This window comes from Dermacentor albipictus, unplaced genomic scaffold (assembly GCF_038994185.2).
Source record: "Dermacentor albipictus isolate Rhodes 1998 colony unplaced genomic scaffold, USDA_Dalb.pri_finalv2 scaffold_59, whole genome shotgun sequence".
In the NCBI taxonomy this organism is placed as follows: Eukaryota; Metazoa; Arthropoda; class Arachnida; order Ixodida; family Ixodidae; genus Dermacentor; species Dermacentor albipictus.
In genome coordinates, this window is record NW_027225613.1 from 173,140 (window position 1) to 186,292 (window position 13,153).

At 44.6% G+C, this 13,153-nt stretch overlaps 1 long non-coding RNA gene across 3 annotated transcripts in view; it reads left to right on the forward strand.

Annotated features, from left to right (window-relative positions):
* Positions 1–234: 234 nt before the first annotated feature.
* Positions 235–13,153, forward strand: part of LOC135921643 (uncharacterized) — a 53,618-nt gene continuing 40,699 nt past the window's right edge. For 2 of the 3 annotated variants that reach the window (XR_011510177.1, XR_010570564.1), the window contains exon 1: positions 2,997–3,504. This is a non-coding gene — a long non-coding RNA (uncharacterized lncRNA). Of the gene's footprint in view, positions 412–2,996; positions 3,505–13,153 lie in introns of those variants that run through there. The other variant, XR_010570565.1, reaches the window with a different exon arrangement.

Here is a 13,153-nt window from a genome sequence, read left to right on the forward strand (position 1 = left end):
GAAAACAAAATGACGTCACTTCTGCTTTTAACGGACATGGCGTCACGTTATTTTTGCTTCCACCGGAAGTGTTCCCACCACATACAGATGGCGCTAAGCCCCATGAACCGGCGATGGACCACCATGTTTTGAACGTATGGGCTCCTATGGAAGCTTCGCTACCAGGTATATTTATCTTGGCGTTTGTTTATCGCCGTCGGCTATGTTCGCACGTGGTCCGTCTGAAACATTATCCCCGTCAGCGCTCCATGCAGGTGGTGCATCTTACACGCGTGCTCGCACGGTCGTCGATCGGTATTGAAGCATTCATCGTGGCGGAAAAAAATGCCCAGACATCACTGCGTCCACGGCTGTTATAACAGCATTATCGGTCGTGACACGCCGTCCCGCACGTTTCCCAGAGACAAGAAGGTGCGTGAACTTTTCATACTTGCCTGTCAGCCACCACACCCAGCATGGAGGCTTCTAAAAAATGGCTTCATTTGCGCGGACCACTTCGCCGACGATGATTGTGCGACCAGCCCGGCTGTGCTCCAAAGCCTTGGCATGCCGCTCAAAAGGCTCCTGTTGAGGCAATACAATTCAAAGAGTGGGTGCTTAGTGATGCAATCGTAACTGTAAGCTGTGTTCGCCACCTTTTGTTGTTCTGACAACAGACCCTCTCTCTTATTGTATGCTTGTAGCCGCAGCGGTGACCGCAGGAACGCCTGTTGAAAGAAGGGAAATTACCCTTTCATTGGCTGTGCAAGAGCAGATATTCTTGGGTTGTGACAGAAATTGTTTATCCTGCGGATGCATGTTTTTGTCACAAAACAAAACAGTCATGTTGTGTACACTTTCGCTGCGTCTAATATTGAACGACAGCATATGAACGCTCTTTTAATTGATTAAATATACAAAACACAGCCAGTGCATGAACGCCAGGCAACAGCATGCATGTGTAGTAATAAAAAATGCGCAGCAAATTTATCTACATTGCCTTTCACAAGTTGCTTTCCAACCTCAAGAAATTACGGATTTTCATAGGTCTCTGCGTGATCATGCGTCGGGTTTCATGACTTGGTCGTTCGCGCAGCATTTCCCTAGTAAATGTAACAGCCAAAGACTTTCCTTTCTCTGTGGCCACAGAATCGATGTAGCTAAGTGATCTGGTCGACGGGTAGTTAGCGCAGCCGCCCATCTCAACGAGTTCAACCAGTAAATGGCTTCTAACTCCGCGAATGTGATAGTAGCCTTAAACGCAGGGCTATGAAAGGGCTGGAAAATTGAACACATGCCATGCTTCGTCGCGTAAGAACGAAGTGTGCAGCGGTCGAAAGCCGACAGCGTAGGTAAGCACAAAGCGACGAGCTACGCTACCTAGTATCCAGCCGTGATAGCTGCCTTCTACCTCAACGCAGGTCACGAAACTAGGCATTTTGCAACCTACGTAACATAACCTTACGAACTGCTGCCGCTGCACTTCAAGGTTACTAGAAAAAAAATTACCATATTGCTGGCCCGGACTGCGTGACAAGGCTGCCTCAAGGTTGCCTGCTCTTCTTCGCCGCTTGACGCGGAAGGGTCGTAACCGTAAGCGGTTATATTTCTTGCTAAGTTGGAACGGTCCTCATCTACATACGTGTACTCATCGCTGGTAGAGGCACCAGAATCCGAAACCATGCTCGCGATGGTGACGGCGGCGCGCCTCGAATGACCGCGGATGGCCGGCTGGCTATCCGACGAGGGTATCGTGACGTCACACCTTCCAACTCGCTTGGGCCGGGCGGCGTTGCGCGCGCTCACAAAAACGCCAAAAATAAAGCCATTCGCTGAAAAATGAGCGAAATGACTACTTGTTTTAGGTGTACTCACAAACTGAGTACTCGCTTTCTGTATTATCGTAAAATGTTCAGATTTTGTGTCCGTATCTCTTTACGCCACGCAGACCTCAGGAACCTTAATAACGCGAGTAAGGCCTTTACGTGGATGTTTTGTGGGAGTATCGACCTAAAGCTTTCAGTTCTGATAGAGGACGATTGTCCAACTGGCCAATCAATGTGCACAGCACTTGTCTCTGAACACTATATCGCGGGCAGACAAAGATACTATGTGCAAGCGTCTCATCAATGCTGCATGTCGCACACGTGGCGCTGTTGGCCATTCCAAGAAGGCGAAATAATGGTTAGGTAGCTAACCACGGTCAATCTGACCGTGGTTGCCGTTAACATTGATTAGGGTAGTTACACCACAGGCAAATCGGTGGTTAGCATGCTAACCAAATTTACTAACCATAATTTCTAGCTTTTTCTATTTATTCTTTTATATTTGAACAATATGGAGAAAAAAATAACATTGCTTTCTGCTGACGTCCGTTCTTTACAAGTCACAATATTTCAAGAAGTTTCTGCGAACCTATCAGGTACAATTTATGGAAAGTTTAGAATAGATAAAGAAGGGAATTATGGGGCGCACAATCTCACATGTCATTGCTTAGGGCTCTCTTGCCTTCTGTGAAACGGCCAACCACCTTGCCAGAATTGACTAGCAAACCACTTTTGGAAAAAGAAAATTTGAAGGTGAACAACCGTAATATGTTGTCCCGCGTCAGGTGAAAAAAAAAAAACACATTTTAAATACGCGAAGAAAAACTAGACAAACCTCAACAGCATGGCAACATTGTAAAACGCCGAACCGCGACCCGCGATGAGAATGAATTCACTAAAATAATTCGTCCCTTAACGCGTAATAGACCTCTTCATCAATGACGTGGTTCAGGAATCGAGAGCTAACAATATTCCCATGTCTAGCGTTTCCTCTTTAAGAACAACGATGCCGTTCAGCTCTATAGCTGTGCGGTTTCATAAGAAGAAAGGTGATTTGATAAGAAATTTAGAGAAAAAGAGGGGAACCTTTCTGTAAATTTGTTGCCTCTCATGGTTGCAATTTTCAGCATGCCCGTGGGAGTAGGGGCATTTTCTTGCCGATCCCTTCGGGCTTAATAGAGGGCACGGCACCTGGCTGACGAACAAGATGCTTAAGCCACCACTACTGCTCTTGCAGGTATTGCCGTGGATTTTCACCGCCACAACAACGAACAACGGACTACTGGCTTTCTTCCGAGTACCTCGTGGCAATGACACCGTGGACTGCACTATCTTTGATCAACGTTCCGCAAGTGTGACGTCATCACTCGACATCGTACTTAAGGAGCCTCGATGCGACATTCGCTTCAGAGGGCACGGCACCTGGCTGACGAACAAGATGCTTAAGCCACCACTACTGCTCTTGCAGGTATTGCCGTGGATTTTCACCGCCACAACAACGAACAACGGACTACTGGCTTTCTTCCGAGTACCTCGTGGCAATGACACCGCGGACTGCACTATCTTTGATCAACGTTCCGCAAGTGTGACGTCATCACTCGACATCGTACTTAAGGAGCCTCGATGCGACATTCGCTTCAGAGGGCACGGCACCTGGCTGACGAACAAGATGCTTAAGCCACCACTACTGCTCTTGCAGGCAAGTGCTATGGACAATGTAGTCGTTTACCGTAGCGACAACCGCTTTTTGATAGTCTTGCCGTGCCGTCGCAAGTGTTGTGATATTTTGTATGACTGCTGGTCAATGCTTCTTTTGTTGCTTATGGCGGGAGATGTTGAGGAGAATCCCGGACCCAAGGTAAACGAAATGCTAGAAGAAATTATTCGCAATCAGACTGCGTTCGCTCGTAAGATGGATGACATTAAAAGTGAAATTGTCACATTGAGCGCAAAGACAGACAGGATACAGAGCCTTTTTGATGCAGTTGATACAATGAACAGCAGGATTGGGCGTTTAGAAAGTATAGTTCATGAACAGGCTGCAAAGTTAGTCGATTACGAGAACAGGAGCCGGCGTAATAATTTGTTAGTCTTTGGCGTCACTGAAACGGGGACTGACTATGGTGCAGAAACAGAGTCAAAACTAAAAGAACTTGTTTTGAAGAATATATTTCAAAAAACTATGGGTGTACAGGTTCACACAGTTGAGCGAATTCATCGCCTTGGTGAACCCCAACCAACAAAATGTAGACCAGTTATTCTCAGGTTTTACGATATCAGAGAAAAGGAAAGCTTGCTGAAAAAAGGTGCTAAATTAAAAGGTACTGCTTGGCGTATTAGCTCTGACTATGCCAAAGAAACATTAGATATACGCAGAAAACTATGGGAAAGCGCAGCCGCAGACAGGGCCAAGAAGGCAAAGGTCCTGCTCGTTCATGATAAACTTCGCATAAACAACGATACATATTTTTGGGATCACAACCGCAATGAACGCTGCCTGCTGTCTAAAAGCTTAGGGCATAGGGCTGATAACAGACAACAGCACAGGTCAGATCGGCCAAGTGGCACTGATGATCCTGATCCTCGGGCTCGTCATCACAGATATAGCTACGCATTTTAAGTTTGAACGCGCGAAGTATTGTCAATAAGACTACACAATTAGAATATCTGCTCCTTTCACAAAGCCCACATGTTGTGGTAATAACAGAAACGTGGTTACATAAAAATATATCTGATGACTGTATTGTTCCTCCCGGCTATCGAATGTTTAGGAAACACAGGGACACGCGTGGTGGGGGCGTTTGTATCGTAGTAAAAAAGTCTGTATCTGCTGTGTTGATTGATTGCGATGTTCCTGAAACGGTTTGGTGCAAGATTACATTTCATGGTATTACCTACATTGTTGGCGCAGTGTATCGCGCACCTTCTGCCTCGCCTGGGTTGCTGGAAGACCTAAACACTTTCCTACGTGCAAACGTCAAAGCAGACGCGAGATGAATAATGACCGGCGATTTTAATCTTCATAACATAGATTGGCAAAACCCCTGCACTATTGGCTCCGATTCATCTAGAATAGAGAAGCTATTGGAACTCATGTTCATATATAATCTAAACCAAATTGTTCAAGAAGACACACGAGTAACGGCCCCACCACGGTCATTGTTGGATCTGGTGTTTGTGTCAGATAAAATAGGTGATTATACTGTTAACGTTGCGAATGGTATCTCTGACCACAAGATGATTATTGTTACAATCACAGTGGGAGCAAGTATTTGTTTCAGGCCTTACATCCCTGTACGCATTAACGATTATGGACGCGCGGATGATGTTTCCATTCTTGACTACCTGGATTCTGCATTTACTGACTTTGAAATTGATTTCCATACTAAAACAGTAGAAGAGTTGTGGCAGAACTTTAAGGTAATTGTACAACACTGCGAGGACACCTATATCCCTAAACGCGTAAAGAAGACAAAGCACCGAAGCCCCTGGATGACTAGGAACATAATTCATATGAAAAGAAAAATAAAAAGGCTACGTAAAAGCAAAAATAAATCTACTCCGGTTTCGCGACTTCGAGCTGAGATGAAGCAAGCCCTGCACGATTCTAAAAAAACATTCTTCAGTGACACGCTTAGCCGCTTCCTCAGAACATCACCACAAAAGTTTTGGCGATATTTCAGTGATAGAAAGGAAGAGGTACAGGAAATCAGGAAAGAAGATCAAGTTCTGATAAACAAAAAAGATATTGTAGAGCACTTTGATCACTTCTTTCAGTCCGTGTTCACCACGAGCGATGATGACGTCGATGTTAGTTCTGAAAGCACAGAGCCAAGCCAAGTGGAGGACATCATAATTGCACAGGAGGGCGTATTTCAGCAGCTCTTGAATTTAGATGCAAAAAAAAGCGTGTGGACCCGATGACATAGCGACCCAGTTTCTTCAAAGATATGCTGAATGGGCGTCGCGTTACTTGACCCTAATATTTCAAAAATCATTGCAAACTCATTCTGTACCCCAAGATTGGCGCAGTGCAATAGTTATTCCAGTGTTTAAAGGTGGCAATCGAACAATAGTGAATAATTACCGGCCTATATCTCTTACATCCATTTCTTGTAAACTTCTTGAACACATAATAGCTAAGCATATCATTCGCCATTTAGAAAATAATTGTTTACTTTACCCATACCAGCATGGCTTCAGAACAGGCCTTTCCACTACCACACAAATCGTAGAGACAATTCATGATTTCGCAATGGCGATTGATGCCAGAGAGCAGATTGACGTAATCGCCGTAGATTTTGCCAAGGCTTTTGATAAGGTGCCACACAAGAAGCTGATTTACAAACTGGAATTAACCGGCCTTAATGCCGCTATAATAAAGTGGATTAAAGCTTACTTAACGAATCGCAACCAGGTGGTCAGAATGGATGGTCATGTCTCCGGCTCACTGGCAGTACTCTCGGGAGTCCCGCAGGGATCTGCGCTGGGACCGCTTTTATTTTTGGTGTATATTAATGACATTACTACTGTGATGGAACCAGATGTACATCTTAAACTGTTCGCGGATGACTGTTTATTTTATTCTACAGTACGAAGCACGGCTGACCAACTTAAGCTTAATAACTGCCTAAAGGCGTTAAGCGGATGGAAATAAATTATTCTAAATCAACATATACACATATTACCACACAAAAAAGGGGCCGTCTTTTGTTTCCATATACTATTGGTGACAAGTGTCTGATGAATACAAGTAAGTTTAAATACCTGGGAATAACGATAACAGAAAGCTTATCGTGGAGTATACATATAAATAATCTTTGTTCAAAAGCATACGGGAGGTTATATTTCTTGCGAAAAAAATTGGAGGGCGCTACATGCGATGTACGACTCGCCGCATACAAAACTTTTGTAAGGCCGCTTCTTGAGTACGCGTCAGAGGTATGGAGCCCTCATCAAGGTTATTTGAAGAAACAAGTAGAGAAAATTCAGAGGTACGCGGTGCGCTTTATATGCTCCCGATATCGAAGGACTGATTCAGTCACAGAAATGCTCCGTTTTTCTAAACTGGACCTGCTAGAAACGCGTAGACAAAAACGTCGATTGAAATTATTATTGCAAATACTTCAAGGCCAAATAAATATTAGGAAGGAAACATACATACTCGCACCTGGCAAACGGAGCTCCAGAACCAACCATAACCGGTCCATCCAAGCTTATACCACTCACACTAATACATTCAGGCACTCCTTCTTCCCCGACGTGATTGAAATGTGGAACAAGTTACCGATGTGTGTAGTGGAACATACTGATTTGTCCCAATTCAAAAAATCTCTGGATGACTATCTGTGCGAATGCGCCGCTTGATTTCGATGTATTCTGTGTTTGTGATTATTGCACATGTTCTTTTCTTTTATATGTATTTTTTTCATAACCCTCTCTGTAAGGACCCTCGCAAGGGGGTTGACAGTATTGTTAAATAAATAAATAAATAGATATAATAGTTGCCAAAATGTGGCGTCTCCATGTCCCTTTACCAGCCCGGAGCCATGTCCTAGCAGCGACATATTAGACCTTGCGCAGTCGAGCACACATTCCGCAGAACAAATTATTCAGTTACAAAGCAGTATTATTTGTTTAATTTTACTTCACGTCAAACCCAACCCCATCGTGTTATCTGCATAATGACTTGCGAGTTGCGGCATCACGCATTTTAATTGCCAGCATAGGCAGTGTACGGCTGCTTAATTCTGCGTATTTGTCAATTCCTTCCACTACCGTGTAAAGTAAGCCTTGATAGCTAGTAAAGCCGCATAAAGCTTTATTGCCAGGCGTCACCCACCTTCTACGTTTCCTAACTTTCTCTCGCCGTTATTCCAAAGGTGCTCTCAAAATCGACCTTAGGCCCGATTCCAAGAAACATCATCTGCCCCGGAACGTCACTGTCGCGGTACAAACTTCGGCCAGGAGAGAGGGTTTCCTGGCCGGTTTCACTTCCAAAATGGGACTGCCGCGACGTTAGCAGCATGTACTGACGTCATTAGCGACCAGTTTTTTTTAGGAGAAACCACCGAGGACACGCTGTCTCAGGACAGTTACCGGTGCCATGAATGTGACGATGAGGTTGGCCGTATGGCGTCTGAGTGAATCGTACCAGAGTAACTGTAAAGAATCAGGGTGTAATGTAATCGGTAATCGAATCAGGGTGTAGACGAGCCGTATATAAAAATACTGAAAGATATCTACAGCGGCTCCACAGCAACCGTATCTCTCCATAAAGAAAGCAACAAAATCCCAATAAAGAAAGGCGTCAGAAAGGGAGATACGATATCGCCAATGCCATTCACAGCGTGTTTACAGGAGGTATTCAGAGACCTGGATTGGGAAGAATTGGGGATAAGAGTTAATGGAGAATACCTTAGTAACTTGAGATTCGCTGATGATGTTGCTTTGCTTAGTAACTCAGGGGACCAATTGCAATGCATGCTCACTGACCTGGCGAGGCAAAGCGGAAGGGTAGGTATAAAAATGAATCTGTAGGAAACTAAAGTAATGTTTAAAAGTCTCGGAAGGGAACAGCGGTTTACGATAGGCAGCGAGATACTGCAAGTAGTAAGGGAATACATCTACTTAGGAAAGGTAGTGACTGCGGATCCGGATCATGAGACAGAAATATTCAGAAGAATAAGAATGGGCTGGGGTGCGTTTGGCAGGCATTCTCAGATCATTAACAGCAGGTTGCCATTATCTCTAAAGAGAAAATTGTATAACAGCTGTGTCTTACCAGTACTCACGTACGGGGCAGAAACCTGGAGGCTTACGAAAAGGGTTCTACTTAAAGTAAAGACGACGCAATGAGCTATGGAAAGAAGAATGAAAAATGTAACGTTAAGAAATATGAAAAAAGCAGATTGTGTGAGGGAACCAACGCCAGTTAATAACATCTTAGTTGATATCAAGAAAAACAAAAGGGCATGCGCAGGACATGTAATGAGGAGGGAAGATAACTGATGGTTATTAAGGGTTACGGACTGGATTCCAAGGGAAGGTAAGCGTACCAGGGGGCGGCAGAAAGCTAGGTGAGCGGATGAGATTAAGAAGTTTGCAGGGATAACACGGCCACAATTAGTACATGAACGGGGTAGTTGATAAGTATGGGAGAGGCCTTTGCCCTGCAGTGAGCGTAACCAGGCTGATGATTATTATTATTACTATTATTATGATGATTATCTATAAGGAACGCTACAACATACCATAACATTTCTAGAGAGCTTCCTACAGTGGCCCTGTTTCTCGAGATGCGGTTGAATAGATATCACGAGTAACTATGCTGGAATATATGTTACCGTGTCGCACTTCTAGCAATGCAACGAACGTTGTTTCTGTATTTACGAATGTAAGGTGCTATACAGGATGGCTACCACCAGGCTAGCGGCCCCTAAACGTTCATTTCTCGCACGACGATGTAAGATACAGCAATCTGCGTATGTGCATTACGTACGGTAAAGAAGGAAGAAGAATGATTCTTCATTGCATTATGTCGTGCTCTGAATTTGCGATTCGCATGCTATTGCCTCAGTACATCGCGTTCGCAGAAGATAAAGATACAGCTGACACAGGGACGATAAGGATTCCTATATTGAAATCATTATGAAGACTTTTTCTACAGACTTTATGAAATACTGATCTTCTATGGGCAGGGAAAGCCACCCTATGAGTAAACGTTTCTTGGGCGAGAGCTGTCGAGGCATGGCCACGCATGTCATGAAGAAAAGATAGGAACAAAAATATTTTTGTACTTTTTTCGTGACCTTTGTCCCAAACTCTGGTAAGGGATACACACTGTCTCCCTCTGATTGCTCTATGTTCGTCGCCGGCATATGTAAGAGCTGCTAAATAAGTTTGCCCAGTGAGAATGAGGTGGCTGATTTTCCTTTGACAATGACAAGGTATCATTAGCATTTTCCCAACATGTTACAGTGGCATTAAAAGTCTGTGAGCGACGTCACTAGAGTAAAATTAGTCTATTTCGAAGAACTGACTGAAGCGGAAGGGCGAATCTAATGTCTGGGCCAATGGTCCCGCGTATAGAGATAAGGAAACAAAATATATCGCAGGACGCAAGAAGGGAGCGTGGAGAAAAAAAAGAGCATGGCCACGAAACGTGAGCTTGGAAAGTGTGGAAGCAGAAATCGAGAGAAAAAAGAATGGTGGAGCCGTTCTGGACGGGTATTCCAAAATGATTACCCATTTACCGGTGACAAGTTTGTTGTGATGGTACCTTATTGTCTCCATCGACATGGCGGCTGCTCCCGAGGCAGCGCACCCACTTCCTTTACGTGGCGGTAACGTATGATGTATCCTGACATCGGAACACACCAAACGCTCTGCACAAGACCAAGATGAAACTACACAAAGCTTCGAGGATGAACGGAGTCGACGAGGCGGCGACAGCTTGCAGGTTGCTACGGATCCTTGGTCACGGGATTTCGCCTTAATTTTTCCCAGGTTCCTTCGGGCTCGACCATGATGGATTCTGACTCAACGCACCATTGACATTTTAGACAATATCAATGCTGCGTAATCAAAGGAACACCACCAAAGTTTTAGGCCATCATTCAACTTTTCATCTTGCTACGTTAGTAAGAATATTTATGTGTGCCTTTTTGTTTTGATTGGGTTTTTGTTTGTTGTTGCCATGGTAATCTTCATTTTGATGTGTTTGACTTGCTCGAATACGGTCTAACAACATGTCACGCATGCTAATATTCAACAAAATGAGCTTGTATCGCACTTGACCATATGAGGTGAGCTAAAGGGAGGCGTACGTGTCTAACGCGCATCTTTCTTTCCGGCCTTTTGTATTTATGCAAGCACGCTTACGGTTAACTTTTGGTTGCTTCAGCCGAAAGTCGTTTTTATGCGTCATCAACCAGCGTCCATCTTCCCCCAACAAGAAAGTGTACAGCGCTACGTTTACAATACCAGCACTTCTGAAAATGAAGCACCCGGTGTTTAGAGATATGCTTTATAAATAATTTCCGTAAGAAAGTGGGACCACACAGTTATTGAACGCTTTGATATCGTTGAGTCGTTATAACGATCAAGCCTCAGCCACTTTCGCTGAAGATCAGAATTTATAGTGCTAACTTATCGGCAGGTAATACAAGCAAAACAGCTAACCTGAGTTCACCTCGCGCCCAACAACGCACCGACTTCGCGCGAAAGACAAAAATATTTCTTTAAGCATATCCTCTGAGAAGGTTTATGGTAAATGAATGTACCATGGAAGCAGTTGCAGATGAATAGTTCGTCACGGCGCGTCACTCGTAAAGTCCACTTAGTGAAATGAGATGAATTCAGGAATTAACGTACGTGAAAGCCGTGACAATACCGACCGACCTGCTGTAAGTTCTTAACGCACTAGCTACACCATACACGTGCCGCGGGAGCTGAAGCCTTGGAAATAATACATTTGGCGTTTGGCCTGATCCGACTCGGTTTCTTGAATTTGTTTGCAAAGCGTGTTCAGAACAGTTATGTTAGGCGCAAAAAAAAAAGAACCCATTAGAAGTACATAGGATCTGCATAAAAGATGAGATCACAACATGCTGCCTCTTTCAATTTTGGTTTGAGTTTCCATTACTCGAAACCAGTTACTTCACCCTCACTATCCTCAAATATTCTTTCTATAACGCACAAATAGCACGCAGAAAGTACATTTTATTGAGATAGAAATTGTACCAAACAGCTTCCAGGAGGTGTTGGTTATCCGGACGCTTGAAGCGCATTGACGCTGTCGGCGGCACCATCCCCCTCTTCCGCTATCTCGGGGCGTGCAAGGCTTCCGCGCATCGAATTAGAAGATGCCCAGAGACGCAGAGCGCTTTTTGGCGTTTGGCTGCTCACACGGTGAAGTGACGTGGATGCACCGTCAAAGCTACGCTCAATACCCTGCAGAACGTTCTGCGTTTCGGCTGCCGACGTGAGTGCCGCGCGCGGGCGTACTATAAGAGCACTAACGTTCCTGCTGAGCTCCTGTGTGTATGCGCTGGTCTGCTCGTAACAGATCGTGAAAGTCGCGCTAACGTTATTGCGTATTTCGCTGGGTGATGATTGACACCGACCGTTGCCCGTTGGTGTTATCTCCCGCGCCATCAAGGTTCAACGCCTGCAACGCCACTGCCGGTGCTCCTTGTCGCGCCGGCATTATGAGACACCTGTAGCTGCCGGGGCACTGTTTCTTCTGCCGAACAGCATTTGTCTTGCGTTATGCGTCGCGGTTACACGTCGCACCAGCGTGTAGTTCCAAAACCATCTGAGCAGGTTCAAACGCAACGCTAAATCTTCCTATCGCCTTCGATACCTTACGTTCAGGGTGACACTGCTTAGTATTTTTTTTAGAGCGAAGCTGTTAATGTCTAGTTAGGGGGCATCTTTTATGTCGGTGTGCGTGGTGGTCACTGTAACGGTATCTGGAAGGAACCGCATTTGAGTTTCCGCGTAACAGAAATATGTTTTCTAGTATATTAGAGTTGCTATCCGATGCTATTGTCTGCAGGTTGCGTCTAAGTCGTACTTTGGGAATACTATTAGGCATTTTTCTTTGAGAAATGCAATTTGTTCAATAACACACTAACACTAAGCGGAGGGCCCACAATAATGAGGAGGTATGCTGTGTTGACAGTACTGGCACCTAGCGGCCGCCACCACTCAGACCGACCTCAAACCGCGGCTGAAACGGCTGCTCAAAAATGGCTTTGTCTTTCAGTTTCCTTGCAACAAATTTATATTTTCGCGTATATTGGTTTAACAATCCACAGCTATCCTGTCTGCAGCTTGCGCGTAATCGGTACTTTACGCATTTCTCTCAAATTATTATCATCATCATTACAAAACATTATTCGGCATTGTCCTTTGCTGGGTGTGTTGGTAAATTCACTTGAAACGCATATTTAGCGCCAGCGAACAAGGGTAGAAGGGAGACGACACCATGATGCGCTAACTTCAACAACTTTAACAACATTATAATTATCTTTTCACTTCAAAAACTGTGATGTGGAAGCGGAAATATAAAGATGGATAGCTAGATAGATAGATAAGATACACAATGTCCTAACATCAACAACCAAGTTGTTGAAGTTAGCACATTGCGCTGTCGTCTCCCTTCCATCCTAGTTCGCTGGCGCTATATATGCTTTCCAAAAGTTTATTATTGTTTCTCGCGATATATGCTTTTACACACCTTTACACATTAGTTTAGTTGCGCATGGCCGAGGGCCTCCAACAGTGAGGAGGCAGGCTGCACTTCGGAACACGTGCGTGCGCACGTGACCTACGTCGCTTGT